The 26,060-nt window shown below is 40.6% G+C and overlaps 1 long non-coding RNA gene across 3 annotated transcripts in view; it reads right to left on the bottom strand.

Moving 5' to 3' along the window:
• The window catches only part of LOC140185846 (uncharacterized), a 166,635-nt gene that overhangs the window by 36,260 nt on the left and 104,315 nt on the right, over positions 1-26,060 (bottom strand). The window contains exons 1-3 of one of the 3 annotated variants that reach the window (XR_011882739.1): positions 7,758-7,890; positions 1,317-1,400; positions 889-1,002 (exon numbers count right to left, since the gene is read on the bottom strand). The exons of 1 other annotated variant lie outside the window; for it this stretch is intronic. This is a non-coding gene — a long non-coding RNA (uncharacterized lncRNA). Of the gene's footprint in view, positions 1-888; positions 1,003-1,316; positions 1,401-7,757; positions 7,891-26,060 lie in introns of those variants that run through there. One more of the 3 variants, XR_011882740.1, reaches the window with a different exon arrangement.

Raw genomic sequence — 26,060 nt, 5'->3', positions numbered from 1 at the left:
ACAGAAACACAAGACAGACTATCAAAAAGCCATTTCATAGGCATTCGATAAATTCACCCTCGCAATCCAGCACCAACGGAATTTTCCCAATCTACTTGCATATTGAAATCCCCCATGATTATTGTAACATTACCCTTTTGACTTGCCTTTTCTAGCGAGGTTGTGTTAAGGGACCAAGAGATCTCCTCGGTGATGTTCATCCACTATCTCACCATTTATGAACAGTGGGCTTGTTCAGGACCTCTTGCCTTCCTGAAGTCAACTATCATTTCTTTTGTCTTCTTGATGTTGAGTGACAGGTTGTGGTTCCTGCACCAATCCGACAGTTTCAGCACCTCCTCTCTATACGGAATCCCCTATCACTATCACACTCTTCTTCTCCACCTCCCACCTTTCCCTTCGGAGCCACAGTGCCAGACTCAGTGTTGGAGACCTGGGTTCTGTGGATTCCCCCATTAGGTCACGCATCTCCCCCAGCAGTATCCAAAGTGGCATTCTTATCATTGAGAGAAACAGCCACAGGTGTACTCTGCACCGGCTGCCTATTCCCTTTCCCTCTCCTGACAGTCACCCGGGAACCTGACTCCTGCAACGTAGGGATGACTACCTCCCTGCAGCCCCTAACACCTCCTCACTCTCCTGTATCAGCCAAAGGTCATCGAGCTGCAGCTCCATTTCCTTAACATGGTCTCTAAGGAGCTGCAGCATGGAGCACTTCATGCAAATGTAGTTATCAGGGAGACTGGAAGTCTCCTAAATTTCATATCTCACCCAAGGAACATACCACTACCTCCAGACCCAATCTCAGCAAACTAATTATGTACTAATAGACTTCAGATATCAGTGTGGCAGTATACAACTCCATAATGATATTTTAATGTGACATACCATTACTGCAGATCACATCCAGCTCAGCTTGAAAGGAAAGTGTTCTGGTGCAGAGTGGGGGATAAATACCCCTGCTATTTCAGCACAGTGACATCTGCAAATCCTTTTGTGAAGCTACAAAATGCAAAACAATTGAAAATTGTAAATGAAAATAAGTATGTAGCAATCTGGGCAACATTTGTGCAAAATATTGCTTGGGTACTTAACAAGTGTGTACTGTGGAAGTTTTACTTTGAAGAGGTGATGGGTGGAGCAAGGGAGAGAGTTTCTCTTTTCAGTCTCCCACAGGTGGAGAGGGAAATAGCTGACTTCCTTTCAGCATTTGCTGTTTTCATTGAATGATGCTTTAGCTTTCATGTTCTGGGAAGAAGCTGGACAGCATTTTTGGTGTGGTTCAACAGATATCGGATGAAATAATTGCCACTCACTGTCAGTGTCATTTCTCTCCAAATGGGCTGGGTGGTAATTCTTGTTGATTTGATGGCATCCTGCCTTTGGGAGGACTTGGAGATCTGAACAAATAAAGCTGTGCATTAATCTTCTCTGCCTCAGGGTGGTGTCCTGCTAATGCTAAAATAATTAAAATTCCACCCATTTAATAATAAAAAGATTACCAGTATATGCAGTAGGCATAACGGCGACTGTTCTTTATCTGTTTGTCTCCAGTTGTGTTCGTGAAGTGGGACTGTGTTACTAAAGGTGAATGGATATTTTCCAATTTAAAAATGTCCTTCTCGTTTTTCCTATTCTCCCTTGTAACTTTGCTGGCAGTGAGGTAAGAACATTCCAGTGGTACCGGGACATGTCCAAGGAAAATCCCAACCCACACATTACCCAGATCTGCACCAGATGGAATCATCATCAGCATCTACCAAGGCAACCTGTCAGTATGCATTTCCTGTTGCGATGACGCCAACTCATTCTGGGAAAGTTCTAGGTTATAACAAGTTCCACATCTGTCAGTTGAATTATGTATTTGTGTTTGCATCAGTGCATTTCAGAAAAATTAATTGGTATCGATGTTTGCAGCTTGAGAACACAACCTTATGATAAATGTGTTTCAACCAGGAGAAAACATATCATTATTTTCCGTCTCCAAGGAATGGCAACAATAATACATTCTTTGAAAAGAAACTAAATATAGTTTTCTAATTTAAGATGGACAAATTAAGTCCAACACAACAATTTCATTTTAATCATTAAAGAAATTATCATTGTATGAAATATGATACTATAAGAAACAACAGAATAATTATACAAACTCAGTTCTAGCTTACATTTTAGGAATTGTCAAGTATTATTGCAAATCAAAGACGTTATTAGATGTTTGTTTTTAGATCTTACAACCTCCAAGAGATGTCAAGATCACAGCAAATCTAGCACAAGAAGTCTTCATTAGTCAGTAATATCTAACACAAACCAATCTGAGGATTCCACTCATGACAGGAGAGGAGGTGGTAGTGTTTGTGGGGTGAACGAGTACACAAAACTACAGAAAGAAGATTGTATCACAAAGTCGGGGAAGAATGAGGCTTCATACCTCATATCTACTTGCTCATTAGAAAAATAAGTAAAGATCGCTCCGAATTGAGGCTCTTATTATAGAAAAACTAGGTTCAAAGTACCTTGTCAGCTGTGGTGCAATGGCAGTATAGTCACAGTATGAATAAACTTGAGTACAAAGTCAAGGCACCCAATTCTACCCACTGCCGATATGTTTATTATTGTCACATCTACTGAAATACAATGAAAAGCTTTGCTTACATAACACTTGGACAATCCATTCCAAAGTACATCAAGGTAGAAGTAAAGAAAAACAATGTCAGAATACAGAATAGAGTCTTACAGTTACAAAGAAAGAGCAGTGCAGATAGTCAAATATATACACAATGAGGGAGATTGAGATATCAGGAACTCCATCGCACAACAGGTCTGTTCAAGATTCTTATAATAGCAAAACAGAAAGTATCCTTGAGTCTGGTTGTGCATATTCTCAAGTTTTTGTATCTTCTGCCCATGGGGGGGGGGGGGCGGGGGGGGCTAGAATAGAGAATCACCAGCGTGGGACGGATCTTTGATCATGCTGATTACTTTCCCCAATGAGGGGGTATCTATTAGCAGAGAAACTAAATTGGAGATGTGCTTATTCTATTAGTGGTGTAAAAGATACCATGGGACAAATTAAAAGATTATCAAAGGCATTCTGGCCAACTTTTCATCCCTGAGTTAACGTTAGGACAATAGATAAATTAATCACTATTTTACCACAGGCTGTCTATGTATGGAGTGACCATTGGGCTTCATGGTTACATTTCAAGAGCATTCTGTCAATACAAAAATGTTTCAGGAAGTCCTTAGGGTGTGAGAAGCAACAAGTTCTCAGGAGTATTTTTGGACAGATATTAGATGCTGATGTTGTTGCCAGAAATGTCTAGGCCTGATAAAAGAATATAGACGTGTGCTTCCATTCTTTCTGCAGCCCACATTTTGGGGAAAAGATATCAATCCATATCAAAAAATTCCTTTAAATACCAAAATTGCTTAAAAGCTTCATTTATTGGCAAGAAAACAAGGTCCATCTTTAGATGCACCAAGGAGAGCTGGTGAGGGAAATGTAATTAATTGCATTCATTTAGAAAGCAACCTTATTTCAGTGGACAGACTAAGAAAGGTTGTCGATGGAGTCAAGATAAAGCTTTGATTTTGCTGCTAGTTCTACCGAGGTGGAAGGGGCAGGTGCTGATATTCAGAATGGAAAAGTTAGACCAACAAATTATAATCATTTAGGAATATCAATACAAATTTATTCAAAGATGAAATTCTATAAAAAATTCACATTTGTGTCTTGCAGTAGCCTGCACCTGACTAGGAAACTAAAAGAATCTGTGTCATCAGATTTTAATGAGAATAAGGTTTCCTGGATACCAAGTAATGTTTGTCTCCAAAACACTTGCATTACTAGGTAGTTTAGGTAACAATCACTCTCAGGTATGGTAATATTTAGTCAGAGCGCAGTTAATTATGCCCTTTGTATAGTTCCTGAATTTAACATCGTCAGGATATGACAATAGTACCATGTGTGAAGCAGGAAAGTGACAATCATGACAAAGAAGTTCATCGCTCCTAAGTTGTTATAAGGAGCGAAGGAAGTGAACCCAAGTGCAGGACACAGGCACGGAGATTGAAGCTACGCCCACACTATGCCGGATAATTTTGAAAACAAAGCTTTTTCTCTTTGTTTTGACCCTTCGTCCACACTGAACCGGCGTTTTCATCCCCCGAAAACGGAGATTTTCAAAAACACTCTCCAGAGTGTGTAACTTTGAAAATGATTGTTTCGCGTTGTAGTGTGTACGGGGTAAATGGAGAGATTTAAAAATGTTGTCATGACAACACAACAACAACAATGCTTTTTCTGCTTCTGCTTGGGACTGCGCAAGCACTGCCGGACGGGGCTGTTCTCGGTTCTTGGTTCTTGATCCTCCAAAATATTCTGCATGGAATTTAAACTGGAGGTGGCTTTCAAGCTGGTCCCCTCGGTTTCTCTGTTTGCATCCTCTGTTCTTCTGTCTGTACCCTCCGGTCTCCCAGTCTGCGGTGGTTGTACCCTCGATCTCCTGTACCCCAGGGTCTCCAGGCCGGCACTGTCGCTGACTGACCACCGCTGTTATAACGCGCAGTTGGTGTGAACGGCGTGGGAGTTAAATTGTAAAGTGAGCTTTTTTGACTAGATCCCCTAAATTGATTTGATTGAGTCTATCTTTAAAAATATTAATGTCAGAAATACTGAGCAGGTCTGGCGGCAGAAGATTCCACTCTCTTGTTGATCTTGGGTAGAGGACGGCTTCATGCGTGTGTTGTTTACTTTGTTGTCTACGTTAATAGTTTGTTTGGAATTAAACATCTCCACTGCTTTGCTGACTTTGTAGTTGTTTATAAGTCACAGAAACAGCTCGACCTCATTGTCTGTCTAAACGGAGAAGTCTGGTCTGATTTTTCCAGCGGAGGTTTTCTTTGTATTCCTTGAAAAAATTGTTGAAAACTTTCTTTCGCTGTTGTTGGTACTCTAGTTTTATTCTATGGAAATAGCACAATGCCACCGTGGAAACGTAAATATTATACCGTTTCCTCTTCGCTTGTTTTCTGTAGATGTGTCTGCGTATGCCCAGTAGGAGTAGATTCGCCCAAATATCCATTTTGGTGTGGACAGAGATATTTTGAAAAATACCTAGTGTGGACGCCTGTCATTTTTACTCAAAACCAATGTTTTCAAAATTATCCGGCGTAGTGTGGACGTAGCCTGAGTTTGGATGTTTACACGGGTGTAAGCGCCAAACAACAAGCAGCAGTGATCTTGACACGAAACCATGATATGGAATCTTAACACGGAGCCTTAACTCAGAGAAATGGAGTATCATAGGTAAACCTTGAAAGCGGAGCTAAACTTAGAACAAACGGTTCTAAGCGGTTGGGAAACGTAGTTTACTCACAGGAAAAAAGACCAACGAACTGGCAACTAGTGGTTGTGACACCGGAGTTCTTATACTGCAGTTCCAGATGGAAACCAGGAGTGCTGTTATCAAAGTGAATTAGAAGCAATTGGGAAACGAACGGTCAGAATTGTGGCACAATCAACGGAAATTGGGAGCAAGATAAGGAATAAATGATCGGGACCATGACATAAATTATTCAGTAGCTTAGCACAATATTGTACTCCCTAGTCCTGTAACCAGAGTACACATTGAAATATTAACAGAGACAAGGAACTGAATCTGTATTGTTTTCACTGAAGTGCCATACAAAGACTCTGGCGCAGTCCATGGTTAGAATACTTTATGACTGAGAAAGGTGGAAGTCAAAAGGGATAATTGCCCTCACAAGGCTTCAGAAAAAGATGGAAAATGGACCATGGAGCAATTTTTCTTTCAGCCACTTCCACTTTCTCCAAGCTTGGGGGAAAGTCACAAATACCCACACGGGCCCCAGATATGCCTGCCTTTCATTGGCTATGCAGAACAGTCCATGTTCCAAACCTCCCCAACTCTTTCTCCACCATACTGATAACTGCATTATGCACTCAGACTCAGCTCATTCACTTCATCAACTTCTGCCCTGCCCTTAGATTCACTTAGCCCGTTTCTGACACCTCCATCCTGTTTCTTCATCTGTCTGCATCTCTGGAGACAGACTTTCTACCAATGCCTTTCATAAACCTACTGATACCAGTCCTTACCTTGACTATACCTCTTCCCATCCTGTCACACTACAATGTTATTTCCTTTCCTCAGATCCTTCAACTCCACTGCATCTGTTCCCAGGATGCGCCTCTCCTTTTTGGGTCATCAGCGATGTCCTCCTCCTTCAAAGAATATGTTCTCCTTTCCTTCGCTATTGATGCTACCCTTACCAATGTCTCCTCCATTTCCCAAACATCCATGTTAACACCTTCTTTTCACTGTCTTAACAGTGAGAGCTGCTCTTGTCCTTACCTACTGTCCTATGAGCTTCCACATCCAGCACATTGTTCTCCACGATTTCTGCCATCTTCAATGGGATCCTACCACCAAACCCATCGTTAATGGAGAGAAAATACAAAAAAAAACAGGCATCAAAGGACTTGGGAGTCCTTGTCTAAGATTCCCTAAAGGTTAATTAGCAGATTGAGTCTGTAGTGAGGACAGTAAATGTGTTGTTAACATTGATTTCAAGAGGATGAGAATATAAAAAGCATGAATGTAATGTTGAAACTTTATAAAGCACTGGTGAGGCCTCACTTGGAGTATTGTGAGCAGTTCTGGGCCACTCATCTTCTAAAGAATGTACTGAAACTGGAGAGGGTTCATAGGGGGTTCACAAAAATGATTTCAGGATTGAATAGCTTGTCATACTGTATGAAGGGTGCATGATGTCTCTGGGCCTGTACTCACTGGAATTCAGAAAAATGAGGGGTGATCTCATTGAATGGTGAAGGGCCTTGACAGAGTGGATGTGGAGAGGATGTTTGCACTGGTGGGAGAGTCGCAGCCTCAGAATGGAGTGACTCCTTTTGGAACAGATAGGAGGAAGAATTTCTTTAGCCAGAGAGTGGAGTTCGTTGCTGCAGACAAAGTTTTTATGTGTATTTAAGGCAAAGGTTGATAGGTTCTTGACTGGTCAGGGGATGAAGGGATTATGGGGAGAAGGCAGGAGATTGGGGCTGTGCGAAAAATTGGACCAACCATGATGAAATGTGGAGCTGAGTCGATGGGCCAATTCTGCTCCTATACCTTATGGTCTCTTCTCCTCACCTGCCTATCACCTCCCTCTGATACCCCTGCTCCTTCCCTTTCTCTTATGGTCCACCCTCTTCTATCACATTCGTTCTTCTCCAGCCCTTTACTTTTTCCCACCCACCTGGCTTCACCGATTACATTCTAGTTTGTCTTCTTTTTCCTTCCCTCACCTTCCTATGCTGGCATCTTCTCCCTTCCTTTCCGGATCTGATAAAACACCAACTGTTTATTCATTTCTATGGATGCTGCCTGCCCTGCTGAGATCTCCAGCACTTTGTGTGTGTTGCTTTGGTAAAACATGTGTGTTTCACTGATGTAAAATGAAGATTTGTGGAGAAAGAAGCAATATATTACGGGCACAAAGCTCAGACTGGAACTGAAATAAACAGGTAAAAGGAAAAGTTGACAAATTTTGAACAGCAACAAAAAAATTACAAAGATGAAATCTTCACTGAAATTGGATTTCTCCCATCAAAATTAAACCCGCTACACAAAACTTACAAAAAGCACTGGTCAGAAATTTCAATATTGTTACTTACTTTCCCTAAGTGTTTAAATCAACGGATGACACTGGCTTTGAGAGTAAATCTGACTTACCTAGTTCTTTTCATAATTGCAGTTTTCAGCCATTAATACTGTAATGTAGGAAGCACGGTCGCCAACTGGCACACAGCAAGATCCTACAAAGAGTGCTAACGGCTAAATAATCCTCTTCACTGATGGCGATTGAAAGACAAGTATTAGCTGGGACAAAAACATAAACGTCAGAAGCAGCATCTGATAAAAAGACAAGAATACTGAAGCTTGATAACAATTAGCACTTTATCAGAAACTAAAGTCCCTCTGCTACCATTTATCCTTAATTCATTTTTGTTATGAAACAAGATATTGGTTCGGCCTAGTTTCAATTATTGTGTGCAGTCTTGTTCAACTATCTACAGTAGGGATACAGTTGAGAGATTGAAAGAATGCAAAGAAAAATTACAAGGATGTTGCTGGGACTTGAGGACCCGAGTTATAGGGAAAGGCTATGGTTAGGGTTTGCAGGCTTTTTTCCACCATGATCAGAACTAGAGGGTGAAATGTGAAATATTTGAGGGGAACATGAGTGACATGGGTGTGGAACAAGCTGCCAGAAGTGGTGGTTGTGGGTTCGGTTTCATCATTTAAAAGTAGTTTTGATAAGGACATGGATGGGAGGGTTGTGGAGGACTATTGTCCAGGTGCAGGTCAACGGACTAAACTGAATAATTGTTTGGCATGGACTAGACAGGCCGAATGGCCTGTTTCTGTTCTGTAGTGTTCTATGACTGAAAATTTGTACATATTTAGTCTGGAAATGAAGTCAAAACTGAAGATACCTGTGCTGTACATTAGCTGAAAGAATTGAGTTAGATTCAGATTGAGTCAAATTGTATTTCACATTCAGATTTAGATAAAGAGTATCTCACATATCCAGGAAGAAATAATATTCCACTCTGAAAAGATATGGCTCTGACAGCTTACACTAAACAATGACCATGATGAGTAATCAAGGTTTATTCAAACTTTATCAGCTGAATTACTGCAAATTGTCCAAAATACCAGCTGCGTCATGTTTCAACAATGAACAACTGTAATGCAGCACTTTAATTGGTCATAGATTGCTCCCAGGGTAACAAGATTGCAATTTTTTTTCTTAGGTTTCAACTTAAATCTGATGTCAAATTAAAACTGACATCTAAAAAATATGTTTCTTTCAAGAACCATCCAAAGTATCTCAAAGACAATCATTAGCTATATCCTAAAGAATTCAAATCAACCTCAACAGCTAATCTCCTAATCTCCAACCTTAAAACCCAGTGTAACAATTGTGTACAACAGTGTTTGAGGCCAAATGGCAAAATGAATAATCAGTAGTAGCTGTGTTGTCACTTAAACACACAAGTTTCTGCAGGCACGAAAGAATATTTCGAGCAATAATTACATACCATATATTACAAAACCAGATTTGCAACACTTTTCAAACAGAGCACATTAGAACTGTGAAACAAGCCCTGGCAGAGAAATGTTTTTGCTGTCAAAATGAGTGAATTTGCTGTCTGCTTATCAATATCACTCCCATGGCAACTTGCCATAACAGTATTCCAATGCTGAATTTACCACAAGTTTTTTTTACAAACCTGTAATGTGCAAAATACTTAGAAGGATCTTTAATTGTGTATAAAAAAACTTGTGATAGAGGAAGAAAAGGCCATTGCCAAAGTGCACCTCAAGTCAGTAGTACCAGGCAAACTGGATGGTTACATGATCAAACATTACGCTGATGCCAAATTCAACCCATCTATCGATTCTATTGAATCTAAAAGGAGGTGTATAACATGTTATTGTAAAAGCTTGGTTAACCCATCAGGAGGGGGTGAATGCCCACAAAATCTCAGTTTACATTGGAATCAACGGAAGTGTTTTTGTTACATGCCAAGATGAGCAGAGAAATTAGGTCATTTTCTTTCTTTCCCTGTGGAAGCCATGTAATCTGCCAGGTACTTACAGCATTCTCAGTTCAAGGCTTGATTTAAAAGCTAAAATGTGTATTTCCTTTGCTTCATTCCTGCCTACTCTCTGCTTCGCGTTCTCAGCTGCACACCACTGAACCTTTCACAGATGGAGGAAGAATGGGAAGGTTCATAGTCATAGTCATGGTCATACTTTATTGATCCCGGGGGAAATTGGTTTTCGTTACAGTTGCACCATAAATAATAAATAGTAATAGAACCATAAATAGTTAAATAGTAATATGTAAATTATGCCAGTAAATTATGAAATAAGTCCAGGACCAGCCTATCGGCTCAGGGTGTCTGACCCTCCAAGGGAGGAGTTGTAAAGTTTGATGGCCACAGGCAAGAATGACTTCCTATGACGCTCTGTGCTGCATCTCGGAGGAATGAGTCTCTGGCTGAATGTACTCCTGTGCCCATCCAGTACATTATGTAGTGGATGGGAGACATTGACCAAGATGGCATGCAACTTGGACAGCATCCTCTTTTCAGACACCACCGTCAGAGAGTCCAGTTCCATCCCCACAACATCACTGGCCTTACGAATGAGTTTGTTGATTCTGTTGGTGTCTGCTACCCTCAGCCTGCAGCCTCAGCACACAACAGCAAACATGATAGCACTGGCCACCACAGACTCGTAGAACATCCTCAGCATTGTCCAGCAGATGTTAAAGGACCTCAGTCTCCTCAGGAAATAGAGACGGCTCTGACCCTTCTTGTAGACAGCCTCAGTGTTCCTTGACTACTCCAGTTTATTGTCAATTCGTATCCCCAGGTATTTGTAATCCTCCACCATGTCCACACTGACCCTCTGGATGGAAACAGGGGTCACCGGTACCTTAGCTCTCCTCAGGTCTACCACCAGCTCCTTAGTCTTTTTCACATTAAGCTGCAGATAATTCTGCTCATACCATGTGACAAAGTTTCCTACCGTAGCCCTGTACTCAGCCCCATCTCCCTTGCTGATGCATCCAACTATGGCAGAGTCATCCGAAAACTTCCATAGGGTGTGTATAGAATCACTGGCAAAAGGGCAGTAACATTTTACACCATCACTGCATAAACCAAATTAAGCTTTACTTTGCTTCCATTTTTAGCTTTTCCCTGTTAAACCAGGTGAGGGAATCATTATGCAAGGCATGAACATTTTCCTTCACCAGCAAGCTACAGATTTGTGCTACAGCCTAGTTCTCCAACGAATGTCATTGGACTGCTGTTACAATGCAGAAATCTGGGAAGATGAGGAGGGGGAAGTTTGCACCAAAACAAAAGCAAATATACTGGATCCAAACCTAAGTGAGCTAACACAACTCAGACTATTAATCATAGCTCACTTAATGCCTACTGCTTCAGTTGGCTCAGCAAGGAATACATCAGGAGTGGAATGTACCAGGAAGAAATAGCTCCTAACATCACTACTAGTTTATTTCTAATCCAGAGGAAAACATCTCCCAGGGAATAGACAGTTCTGTCAGATACTTTGCAAAGACATAACTTTTAAGGGCACACGGTAATCCAAAGAGTAAGAACATAATTACAAATTATTACACTGTGAGAAAGTTATTTACAAAGGAGTTTGACTATCAGGACCCTTCAGATAATCAAAATGATAAAGTTTAAATTAAAATCTTTGCTTAATTTTGGGAAACTGATCAAATATTACTGTTTGAATAACTGAGTGTAATTTCTTTAGTTAAGAACCAGTTGTGCATTCGTATAAAATCATTTTGTATGTTATTTTAATGAAATTATTCAACTTTTCATTTCATTTCCTACCAATTAGCAATTGCATTAAAACAGTGCATAAATAAATTTGAGGTTAATGTGTTAACTGTACATTATCACTGAAAATTAAACCCTTGAGTGCTGGTGATATTATTAGGGTGAAATTCACTAATCAAGCCAAAAAGTGTGAGGGAACAAAATGAAAATATACAGTTAATGTTTAAGCACCCTCCAGACAATGATTATCTTCACTGATATTAACTTCGTGTTTCAGCCTCACTTATTCAAGCTGCAGTCCCATTGATACCATCAACACTCTCAGCTGCTGAAGGGTTTCTCAGTGATATCAGCTGCCACAAAGTAGAAATTAGCCTTTTCTCATAACTGCCTGATGCCCACCGCTGCTTCTCCTTCAAGCAAGGATGGCATGAGGAAATGCGTCACAGTAATTACTTCACTTACAGCTTCTTCAGGTAACAGCCTCTGACATGGATGGGACATTTCCTGAACATTAATTCAGTGCAAACTCTTTCAGAGCTGATGGTCAGGAAACAAATTTCCTTCAGCTTGGACTTCAAGGGAATCTTACCACCTGATAAAAACTCTACACCTGCCTTCTGCTTTCTTTCCAGAAAAGGAGAACGGAGGACATAGTGCCTTAAAAGAGGAGCATTGCCATTTGACGGTCACACATATTCACAATATGTTTACACTTTAATCTACCGCATTTTACAATTTCATTCAGGATTCATGGGCCCCAGCTTTGAAGGACATGGTCAGAATGAGTAACCTGATTCCTATACTGTAGGTCTATGGATCAGATTTCAGATTCATTTATTGATCACAAGTACAACATAAAGTGAAATGTGTCATTTGGTTAACAACCAGCACAACCACAGGATGCACTGAGTGCCAGCCCACAAGTGTCAACACACGTTCTGGTGCCAAAATAGCATGCCAATGTTCAGCAACTAGCACAACCTCACAAGCTGCCTGTCCCTGATTGACCTTGTGTCTGAGTTTGTCTTGAAAAGATCATATGAACTGAATAAGTATTTTGCATCTATCTTCACTGTGGAAGGCACCAGCAGTATGGTGGAATTTCCAGGTGTCAGGCCACATGAAGTGCTACCATAACTAGAGGTATGTTTCTTGGGAAACTGAAAGGTTTGAAGGTAGACAAGTTACCTGGACCAGATGATGTACACTTCAGAGTTCTAGAAGAGGTGGCTGAAGGGATCATGGAGGCATTAGTAATGATCTTACAAGAATCATTAGATTCTAGAATGATTCGGAAAGACTGAAAAATTGCAAATGTCATTCCACTCTTCAAGAAGGGAGAGAGGCAGAAGAAAGGAAACTTTAGGCCAATTAGTCTGACCTCAGTGGTTGGGAGAATGTTGGAGTCGATTATTAAGGATGGAGTCTCAGGGTACTTGGAACACATGATAAAATAGGCCGTGCGCAGCATGGTTTCCTCTAGGAAAAGTCTTGTCTGACAAATCTGTCGGAACTCTTTGAAAAAATAACAAGCAGGATAGACAAAAAAAAGAATCAATTGATGTTGTGTACTTGGATTTTCAGAAGCCCTTTAACAAGGTGCCACTCACGAAGCTGCTTAACAAGCTACGAGCCCATGGTATTACAGGAAAGATTCTAGCACAGATAAAGCAGAGGCTGATTGACAGGAGGCAAAGAGTGGGAATGAAGGGAGCCTTTTCTGACTGGCTGCCAGGGACTAGTGGTGTTCCACAGGGGACTTCATTGGAACCGATTCTTTTTACGTTATATGTTAATGATTTGGATGATGGTATTGGTGGCTTTGTTGCTAATTTTGCAGATCACAAGAACTAGGTGGAGGGCAGGTCGTTTTGAGGAAGTAGAGAGGCTACAGAAGGACTTAGACAGATTAGGAAAATGAACAAAGAAGTGACAGATGTTGAGAAGTATATGGCCATGCATTTTGGTACAGGATTCCCTAAAGGTTAATTTGCAGGTGAGTCTGTGAATTTGCCTTCCTCACCAATGTTAGCAGTCATTTCAAGAGGATTAGAATATAAAAGCAAGGATGTAATGTTGAAACTTTATAAAGCACTGGTGAAGCCTGACTTGTAGTATAGAGAGCAGGTTTGGGTGCCTTATCTTAGAAAGGATGTGCTAAATTGGAGAGGGTTCAAAAGGAGGTTTATGAAAATAATTCGAGGATTGAATGGCTTGTCAAATGAAGAACTTCTGATGGTTCTGGGCCTGTATTCATTAGAATTCAGAATAATGAAGGTGACCTCACTGAAACCTATTGATTGGTGAAAGGCTTTGATAGAGCAGATGTGGAGAGAATGTTTCCAGTGCTGGGAGACACACAGCCTCAGAATAGAGAGGTGTCCTTTTACAGCAGAGATGAAGAGGAATTTCTTTAGCCAGAGGATTGTGAATCTGTGGAATTCTTTGCCACTGGCAGCTGTGGGGGCCAAGTCTTTATGTATATTTAAGTTGATAGATTCTTGATTGACCAGGGCATGAAGGGGTGCAGAGAGAAGGCAGGAGATTATGACAGAGAGGAAAATTGAATCTGCCATGATAAAATGGTGCAGCAGACTCAATGGGCTAAATAGCCTAATTTTGTTCCTATACTTTATGGTCTTATGTGCAGTTGGAACCTCCAAAGGAACATAACAGGTAATGAAATGGAAAGAGAAGCAAGTCTTCAGCCCCAGGTTACCCCAGCATTGGCAGACCTGCTTCTTCATTGTATTTTCTTCTGATCCCTGTTGTCATCTTAGAGTCCAAAAATATACGCATCTCCTTCCTAAATTTATTCAACAACTGAACACCATGGACTACAGGGATGTAAAAGTTCAACGTTCATTTATTATCGAAGTATATATACCATTCATGACCATGAGATTCGGCTTCTGCAGGCAGCCACAAAACAAAGAAACACCATAGAGTTCATGAAAAACCACACACAATAAAGCCAGTCATTCACCTACAGTGTGAAAAAGAAAGAACAAATCGTGCAGGCGTGAACTGCAGAGTCCCCAAGAGTAAGTCCACAGCCACGGGGCCAGTTCAGTTCTGCCCCCGGTCCGGGAACACAATGGCTGCAGGCCACAGCCACGAAGCCAGTTCAGTTCTGCCCCCGGTCCGGGAACACAATGGCTGCAGGCCACAGCCACGGAGCCAGGTTCAATGGTGGGGTGAGTGCCAATGGCTGCTGACTGTAGCTGCAAGGTTAATTAAGCACTGAGGCAAGCAAAACCTCCCAGAGTAGTTACCTGAATACTGGTTCATCTTTCACCCTCAGCCTCAATGCCTTAATCGATTCAATCTGGCACAGCACTTAAATCAGCCAAACATCATTTCAATGAACTTGGACCCCAAAATCTCACTGCTCAGCAACACTTAATCACCTTGTCCTTACTAGTGTATTGTCTCCTTGCATTTGTCCTACCAATGTGAAACACCTCACATTTCCTGGGGTTAAACTCCATCTACCATTTCTCTGCCTGTATCTGTAACTGAGTTAAAAATACACTTGGACTAAGATGTTAACTGTCCTGTGCTATCACCAGTGGGATCATCAGTTGATCTGCCACCTGGGTGGACCGAGTATGTCTAGAGGGGCAGATAGTCAGACAGTGTATACATATCTTGCAAACCCTTCAGTAGATGCATAGACACCTGAACAGCAGACTATCTGTTGGATGGAAGTGACTGATGGAGGCAGATGCCAAGTTTTTAAGCTCACCAGTGGGAGGTGGTGCTTTAGCACTGCTGGCCCACCACCTCGAGGGAGTCTTCATCATAAACGGGCTGAAACTCTGATTTATATCGATCTGTATTTTTTGCCAGTCTTCTACACTATCCACAGCTCCACCTTGTCTTGGTACCATCCACAAATTTACTAACCCACCCATCTACATTTTCATCCAGGTCATTTATATACACATCACAAATAGCAGAGGTCCCATCACAGATCCCTGTGGAACTCTACTAACTACAGACCTCCAACTCGAATAAGTCTCTTCAACTGCTACCCTCTATGAAGCCAGTTCTGAATCCAAACAGCCAATTCGCCTTGGACCCCATGTATCCTAATCTTCTGTAATAACCTCCTTTGACAGACTTTGTAAAACACCTTACTAAAATCTATGTAGACAACATCCATTGCTCTACCTCATCAGTCTCTCTTGTCACCTTATCCAAAAGCTCAATCAAGTTGGTAAGGCATTATTTGCCATAGACAAAGCCAACAGTGGAATCAAACTACTGGGCTGTGAGGTGGAGATCGTGATGAGCAGAATCAAACACCTGTACATCACTCATCATTACGACTTGCTGGCTCCTCTCTCCCTTCTTGATTTTAGTTCCTCCAGAACATCTTGTCTGTCCATCCTTAATAAATACAAATAATGAACTTCGAATGCTGGTGATCTGAAGCAAAAAAAATGCTGGGTTACACAGCTGATCTTTTCGTCATTCATTTGCACAAAGTATCACTGGCCTGGTCATCTTCGGGCATTCATTAGCAGATTGAAATAGCAAATTTCAAGTTGGAAGTAAAACCTTAAAGGACTCCATGCAAAACTTTAGCATCTGAAAGAGAAAGAGTATAGTCTTGAGACAAGATAGAAAATAATATAGAACTTAAGTGAAATTGGATTTGTGTAAGACATGCTGCAATAGACTATTAATTGTTAATATGGTCCAGCAGTCAATCAGCCCATTGGAAAACTCATCTTATCTTCAGTGCATTGATGGAGAAGACACATAGGACCCAAATAAAGAAGTGATGGCATATTAAATAAAAAATAGTTGTGATCTGAATGATTATCAGTGACCCATTAAATCGATTCCTGTTTCTATTTTTTATGTGCCATGTGTTACAAAAATCTCCTATTGTTGTCTAGCACAACAGAGTGAGAAGCAGAAGACAGTTAAGTTGGCACCTATCTGAATCCACAACCTAGTCACAAATTTGCACATTGATAGTGGTGGACTGTGACAATTCATTAGAACACTCTCTGAAGGTATCAGAAATATCAAAAACGTACTTATGGAAAATAAATTTAATTTTGATCTTGTGCTTTAACATGTCTTGATTTTGCTGTGCAAAAGTTCCTGAGGGTTGCTGTCTGTTTGTGTGTGATTTTTGGCATCACAATCTCATTTTCTCAAATCAAATTCTGTGACACTGCGTCTGAGAGATGAAGCTTGGTCTGTGACACGACCGGACTGTTCATGCACTTATGTTTTATCTGCAAAGATGTTCAAAATCGCTATTACAGAAGGGGGAGAAATTAAACATTGTTTGAGAACCAAAGGTTTGCAGTGCCCATACTAAGAAGCTGGGATCACAATAATGGACATGTGAAAAAATATGGTTCTTTGCTAGCAGCAATAAAATATTATCATACTGATATGATGTTCCTCAGCTGTCAACAGAGCTGTGATAACGTTGTTTGATGATTGCTTTCCCATGAATGTTAAACAGCTGCCACTGCAGAGGGAAAGAAGCTTATCAGCACCTAATACTGATCTCTAATTCCTGCCCTCCTTGAACTATCCATTTTCTAACAGCATTAACTGGCACATTTACATCCAGTCTTAATACTGCTAAAGAGGACAGGGGATGAAGAGTAAATGACAGGAGTGTAATGAGAACAGCTTTTTTCTCCTTCCCTTTAATGGATGCTGATTTACACAATGGTCTCTGAGCTAATATTCAGAGCCTACCTGACTCAGTACTAACTTAAGTGACTAAGGCTTTTATGACAGTCCAAAGCTATGCCTAAAAATGTACTTTTATACAATTCCTTCTTTCAAAGAATAAATCAAATTGCATTATGAAAGGCAGAACATGGTTTAAAAATATCAGTAGAATTAAAATGTCAGTTAAAATAACCGAAGCAAGCAATAAGCATCTGGAACACTGATAGTTGTTCAGCATATATTTAAGACCAATTACTTTTAGTATAAAACAGAAAATACTGTACTGAAAATATATTTCAAGCTGTTCAGCAAAAGAAAAAGACCTTTGGATCATTCTGAGGTCAAATGCAGTTTCTCACCTGGACTCTGGTGAAGTGTTCCTATGCTGTAGTGCCAATAAAAAGTATTCACTACCACCTCCCCGCCCCCCCCAACAAGTTTGTATGTTTTATTGTTTAACAACAATGAATCACAGTGGATTTTATTTGGCTTTTTTTGATATTGATCAACAGAAAAAGACTTTTCTGTGTCAAAGTGAAAACAGATCTCTACAAAGTGATCTAAACTTATTAAACACAAACTAAATTGATTGCATAAGTATTCATCCCCTTCAAGTTAGTATTTCATAGATGCACCTTGGGCAGCGATTTCCTTTACTCTTTTCAAGAATTTGGCAGCAATTACAGCCCTGATTTTCTCCTATGAAGCTACAACTGGTGAAGCACCCAGGCAAGAGTTTTATGCGCAGTCTCTCCCATCTCAGCCACTGAAGCTTGTAGTTCCTCCAGAGTTGTCATCGGTCTCTTGGTGGCCTCCCTCACTAGTCCCCTTCTTGCACACTCGTTCAGTTTTTAAGGACGGCTTGTCCTAGGCAGATTTACTGCTGTGCCATATTCCTTCCATTTCTTGATGAGTACTTAACTGTACTCCAAGGGATATCCAGTGACTTGGAAATGTTCTTGTGTCCATCTCCTGACTTGTGCTTTTCAATAACCTATTTGCAGAGTTGCTTGAAGTGTTCTTTTGTCTTCATGAAGTAGTTTTTGCCAGGATACTGACTCACCAGCAGTTGGACCTTCCAGATACAGACATATATTACCACAATCAATTGGAACATCTTGACTGCACACAGGTAATATCCATTTAGCTAATTTTGTGACTTCTAAAACCAATTGGCTGCACCAGTGATGATTTGGTGTATCATATTAAAGTGCATGAATACTTATACAATCAATTATTCTGTGTTTTACATTTGTAATTAATTTAGAGCACTTTGGAGAGAACTGTTTTCACTTTGATACAAAAAAGTCTTTTTCTGTTGATCAGTGTCAAAAACCCAAAGAAAATCCACGATGATTCAATGTTGTAAAACAATAGAACATGAAAACTTCCAAGTGGGGTGAATATCTTTTAGAAGTACTGTATATATGCCAGTGTTTTCTGGGTAGAGTTGTGTTTGATGTTCCCATTTATTTTAGTGCTGTGCCATCGTATATTAAAACAACTTGTTCCTTTTATTCCTACAAAAACTTACGTTAAAATCTTTTAAACCTCCACTGATTTTGAAAGAATTTTAAGGCAGCTAGAGCTGTCCTTAGATTTGAAGATACAGTTATTAGATCTGGTTTTCTGTCCTGCCCACTCAGTCAGTGCAGAATTAAGCAAGCCTCACTCCTGAAATAATGCCAAGCTGCCTTATTAATCCATATTCTACAACATGTTGGACCAGATCTAACTGACAGCAGCAAAGCCAAGGAGGAAGAAGTCAAAAAGAGACCTGGTCGGTCGCCAATTTCTATGGATGTACTGTGGACAGAATTCTAGCTGGTTGCATCACTATCTGTGAAGGAGGGGCCGCTGAACAGGATTGGAAAAAGCTTCAGAAAGTTAAGAGCTCACCAGCTCTATCATGGGCACTAACCCCCATAGCATCATGGATAGCTTCAAAAGGTGATGCCACAAAACGTGGCAACACCTGCCAACAAGGACATGTCCACTTCTCATTGCTACCATCAGCGTGGAGTGACAGATGCCTGAAGAGATTAACTCAACGTCTCAGAAACAGCTTCTTCCTCTGTCACTAGATTTCAACGAACCAACGCACACCACCTCAGCGCTTCTCTTCCTACGCCCCTTGCACAGCTTACTCAATTAATTTTATATACACTGACATTTATTTTATTTATGCCAGTGATATTAAACCTCATTCTGATTCACATTAAGGTTCTGAGTGGACATCAGGTTACGTTTCTTAAAAGGCTGCAGTTCTGATGAGAAGGGATTTGGAGACTTAGAGCAAGTTATTCAGAAATTTAGTGAGGTTTCTGAAGAGAGGATTGACATGAGCACACCACTGCCACTCACATTAGTACTCTCGCACTGAGCATCACTGCCACTCACATTAGTACTCTCGCACTGAGCATCACTGCCACTCACATTAGTACTCTCACACTGAGCATCACTGCCACTCACATTAGTACTCTTGCACTGAGCATCACTGCCACTCACATTAGTACTCTCCACTGAGCATTAATGCCACTCACATTAGTACTCTCGCACTGAGCACTGCTACAACAACATTGCTACTGGCCACACTGATACAACAACATTACTACTGAACAGTAGTGACACAACAACATTGCTATGGTTGATACTGCTACTGCACAAAGTTGCTACTGACCGCACTGATACAACAACATTACTACTGACAGTAGTGACACAACAACATTGCTACTGACCACAGTGATACAAACCATTGCTACTGTCAACACTGATACAACATTGCTACTGACCACTCTGATACAACAACATTGCTACTGACCACTTTGAAATAACATTGCTACTGGCGACAGTGATACAACAAAATTGCGACCAACCAAACTCATAAAACATCATTGCTACTGTCCACACTGATACAATAACATTGCTGCTGTCCACACTGATACAACAACATTGCTGCTGTCCACACTGATACAACAACATTTCTACTGTCCACACTGATACAACAACATTGCTACTGTCCACACTGATACAACAACATTGCTACTGTCCACACTGATACAACAATATTGCTACTGTCCACACTGATACAACAACATTTCTACTGTCCACACTGATAAAACAACATTGCTACTGTCCACACTGATACAACATTGCTACTGACCACACTGATACAACAACATTGCTACTGACCACACTGATACAACAACATTGCTATTGTCCACACTGATAAAACAATATTGCTACTGTCCACACTGATACAACAACATTGCTACTGTCCACACTGATAAAACAATATTGCTACTGACCACACTGATACAACAACATTGCTACTGTCCACACTGATACAACAATATTGCTACTGACCACACTGATACAACAACATTGCTACTGTCCACACTGATACAACAACATTTCTACTGTCCACACTGATACAACAATATTGCTACTGTCCACACTAATACAACAACATTGCTACTGACCACACTGATACAACAACATTGCTACTGACCACACTGATACAACAACATTGCTACTGTCCACACTGATAAAACAACATTGCTACTGTCCACACTGATACAACAACATTGCTACTGTCCACACTGATAAAACAATATTGCTACTGTCCACACTGATAAAACAATATTGCTACTGACCACACTGATACAACAACATTGCTACTGTCCACACTGATACAACAATATTGCTACTGACCACACTGATACAACAACATTGCTACTGTCCACACTGATAAAACAATATTGCTACTGTCCACACTGATACAACAACATTTCTGCTGTCCACACTGATAAAACAATATTGCCACTGACCACACTGATACAACAACATTGCTGCTGTCCACACTGATACAACAACATTGCTACTGTCCACACTGATAAAACAATATTGCTACTGACCACACTGATACAACAACATTGCTGCTGTCCACACTGATACAACAACATTTCTGCTGTCCACACTGATAAAACAACATTGCTACTGACCACACTGATACAACAACATTGCTACTGTCCACACTGATAAAACAATATTGCCACTGACCACACTGATACAACAACATTGCTGCTGTCCACACTGATACAACAACATTGCTACTGTCCACACTGATAAAACAATATTGCTACTGACCACACTGATACAACATTGCTGCTGTCCACACTGATACAACAATATTGCTACTGTCCACACCGATACAACAATATTGCTACTAACTACAGTGATACAACAACATTTCTACGGTCTACACCAATACAACAACACTGCTACTGTCCACACTGATAAAACAATATTGCCACTGACCACACTGATACAACAACATTGCTGCTGTCCACACTGATAAAACAATATTGCTACTAACCACCCTGATAAAACAATATTGCCACTGACCACACTGATACAATAACATTGCTGCTGTCCACACTGATACAACAACATTGCTGCTGTCCACACTGATACAACAACATTTCTACGGTCCACACTGATACAACAACTTTGCTACTGTCCACACTGATATAACAATATTGCTACTGTCCACACTGATACAACAACATTGCTACTGTCCACACTGATAAAACAATATTACTACTGACCGCACTGATACAACAACATTGCTACTGTCCACACTGATACAACAATATTGCTACTGACCACACTGATACAACAACATTGCTACTGTCCACGCTGATAAAACAATATTGCTACTGTCCACACTGATACAACAACATTTCTGCTGTCCACACTGATAAAACAACATTGCTACTGACCACACTGATACAACAACATTGCTACTGTCCACACTGATAAAACAATATTGCCACTGACCACACTGATACAACAACATTGCTGCTGTCCACACTGATACAACAACATTGCTACTGTCCACACTGATAAAACAATATTGCTACTGACCACACTGATACAACAACATTGCTGCTGTCCACACTGATACAACAACATTGCTGCTGTCCACACTGATACAACAACATTGCTACTGTCCACACTGATAAAACAATATTGCTACTGACCACACTGATACAACAACATTGCTGCTGTCCACACTGATACAACAATATTGCTACTGTCCACACTGATACAACAATATTGCTACTGACCACACTGATACAACAACATTGCTGCTGTCCACACTGATACAACAATATTGCTACTGTCCACACTGATACAACAATATTTCTACTGACTACAGTGATACAACAACATTTCTACGGTCTACACCAATACAACAACACTGCTACTGTCCACACTGATAAAACAATATTGCCACTGACCACACTGATACAACAACATTGCTGTTGTCCACACTGATAAAACAATATTGCTACTAACCACCCTGATAAAACAATATTGCCACTGACCACACTGATACAATAAAATTGCTGCTGTCCACACTGATACAACAACATTGCTGCTGTCCACACTGATACAACAACATTGCTACTGTCCACACTGATACAACAACTTTGCCACTGACCACACTGATACAACAACATTTCTACGGTCCACACTGATACAACAACTTTGTTACTGTCCACACTGATACAACAACATTTCTACGGTCCACACAGATACAACAACATTGCCACTGACCACACTGATACAACAACATTGCTACTGACCACACTGATAAAACAACATTGCTACTGACCACACTGATACAACAACATTGCTACTGTCCACACTGATAAAACAATATTGCCACTGACCACACTGATACAACGACATTGCTGCTGTCCACACTGATACAACAACATTGCTACTGTCCACACTGATAAAACGATATTGCTACTGTCCACACTGATAAAACAATATTGCCACTGACCACACTGATACAACAACATTGCTGCTGTCCACACTGATACAACAACATTGCTACTGACCACACTGATACAACAACATTGCTGCTGTCCACACTGATACAACAACATTGCTGCTGTCCACACTGATACAACAACATTTCTACTGTCCACACTGATACAACAACATTGCTACTGTCCACACTGATACAACATTGCTACTGACCACACTGATACAACAACATTGCTACTGACCACACTGATACAACAACATTGCTATTGTCCACACTGATAAAACAATATTGCTACTGTCCACACTGATACAACAACATTGCTGTTGTCCACACTGATAAAACAATATTGCTACTGACCACACTGATACAACAACATTGCTGCTGTCCACACTGATACAACAACATTGCTACTGACCACACTGATACAACAACATTGCTGCTGTCCACACTGATACAACAACATTTCTGCTGTCCACACTGATAAAACAACATTGCTACTGACCACACTGATACAACAACATTGCTACTGTCCACACTGATAAAACAATATTGCCACTGACCACACTGATACAACAACATTGCTGCTGTCCACACTGATACAACAACATTGCTACTGTCCACACTGATAAAACAATATTGCTACTGACCACACTGATACAACATTGCTGCTGTCCACACTGATACAACAATATTGCTACTGTCCACACCGATACAACAATATTGCTACTAACTACAGTGATACAACAACATTTCTACGGTCTACACCAATACAACAACACTGCTACTGTCCACACTGATAAAACAATATTGCTACTGACCACACTGATACAACAACATTGCTGCTGTCCACACTGATAAAACAATATTGCTACTAACCACCCTGATAAAACAATATTGCCACTGACCACACTGATACAATAACATTGCTGCTGTCCACACTGATACAACAACATTGCTGCTGTCCACACTGATACAACAACATTTCTACGGTCCACACTGATACAACAACTTTGCTACTGTCCACACTGATATAACAATATTGCTACTGTCCACACTGATACAACAACATTGCTACTGTCCACACTGATAAAACAATATTACTACTGACCGCACTGATACAACAACATTGCTACTGTCCACACTGATACAACAATATTGCTACTGACCACACTGATACAACAACATTGCTACTGTCCACGCTGATAAAACAATATTGCTACTGTCCACACTGATACAACAACATTTCTGCTGTCCACACTGATAAAACAACATTGCTACTGACCACACTGATACAACAACATTGCTACTGTCCACACTGATAAAACAATATTGCCACTGACCACACTGATACAACAACATTGCTGCTGTCCACACTGATACAACAACATTGCTACTGTCCACACTGATAAAACAATATTGCTACTGACCACACTGATACAACAACATTGCTGCTGTCCACACTGATACAACAACATTGCTGCTGTCCACACTGATACAACAACATTGCTGCTGTCCACACTGATACAACAACATTGCTACTGTCCACACTGATAAAACAATATTGCTACTGACCACACTGATACAACAACATTGCTGCTGTCCACACTGATACAACAACATTGCTGCTGTCCACACTGATACAACAACATTGCTACTGTCCACACTGATAAAACAATATTGCTACTGACCACACTGATACAACAACATTGCTGCTGTCCACACTGATACAACAATATTGCTACTGTCCACACTGATACAACAATTTTGCTACTGACCACACTGATACAACAACATTGCTGCTGTCCACACTGATACAACAATATTGCTACTGTCCACACTGATACAACAATATTTCTACTGACTACAGTGATACAACAACATTTCTACGGTCTACACCAATACAACAACACTGCTACTGTCCACACTGATAAAACAATATTGCCACTGACCACACTGATACAACAACATTGCTGTTGTCCACACTGATAAAACAATATTGCTACTAACCACCCTGATAAAACAATATTGCCACTGACCACACTGATACAATAAAATTGCTGCTGTCCACACTGATACAACAACATTGCTGCTGTCCACACTGATACAACAACATTGCTACTGTCCACACTGATACAACAACTTTGCCACTGACCACACTGATACAACAACATTTCTACGGTCCACACTGATACAACAACTTTGTTACTGTCCACACTGATACAACAACATTTCTACGGTCCACACAGATACAACAACATTGCCACTGACCACACTGATACAACAACATTGCTACTAACCACACTGATAAAACAACATTGCTACTGACCACACTGATACAACAACATTGCTACTGTCCACACTGATAAAACAATATTGCCACTGACCACACTGATACAACGACATTGCTGCTGTCCACACTGATACAACAACATTGCTACTGTCCACACTGATAAAACGATATTGCTACTGTCCACACTGATAAAACAATATTGCCACTGACCACACTGATACAACAACATTGCTGCTGTCCACACTGATACAACAACATTGCTACTGACCACACTGATACAACAACATTGCTGCTGTCCACACTGATACAACAACATTGCTGCTGTCCACACTGATACAACAACATTTCTACTGTCCACACTGATACAACAACATTGCTACTGTCCACACTGATACAACATTGCTACTGACCACACTGATACAACAACATTGCTACTGACCACACTGATACAACAACATTGCTATTGTCCACACTGATAAAACAATATTGCTACTGTCCACACTGATACAACAACATTGCTACTGTCCACACTGATAAAACAATATTGCTACTGACCACACTGATACAACAACATTGCTACTGTCCACACTGATACAACAATATTGCTACTGACCACACTGATACAACAACATTGCTACTGTCCACACTGATACAACAACATTTCTACTGTCCACACTGATACAACAATATTGCTACTGTCCACACTGATACAACAACATTGCTACTGACCACACTGATACAACAACATTGCTACTGACCACACTGATACAACAACATTGCTACTGTCCACA

The sequence above is a fragment of the Mobula birostris genome, chromosome 21, assembly GCF_030028105.1.
Source record: "Mobula birostris isolate sMobBir1 chromosome 21, sMobBir1.hap1, whole genome shotgun sequence".
NCBI classification, from domain to species: Eukaryota; Metazoa; Chordata; class Chondrichthyes; order Myliobatiformes; family Myliobatidae; genus Mobula; species Mobula birostris.
The sequence above is the reverse complement of the archived record's forward strand: the minus strand, read 5'-3'. Positions and strand labels throughout refer to the sequence as shown.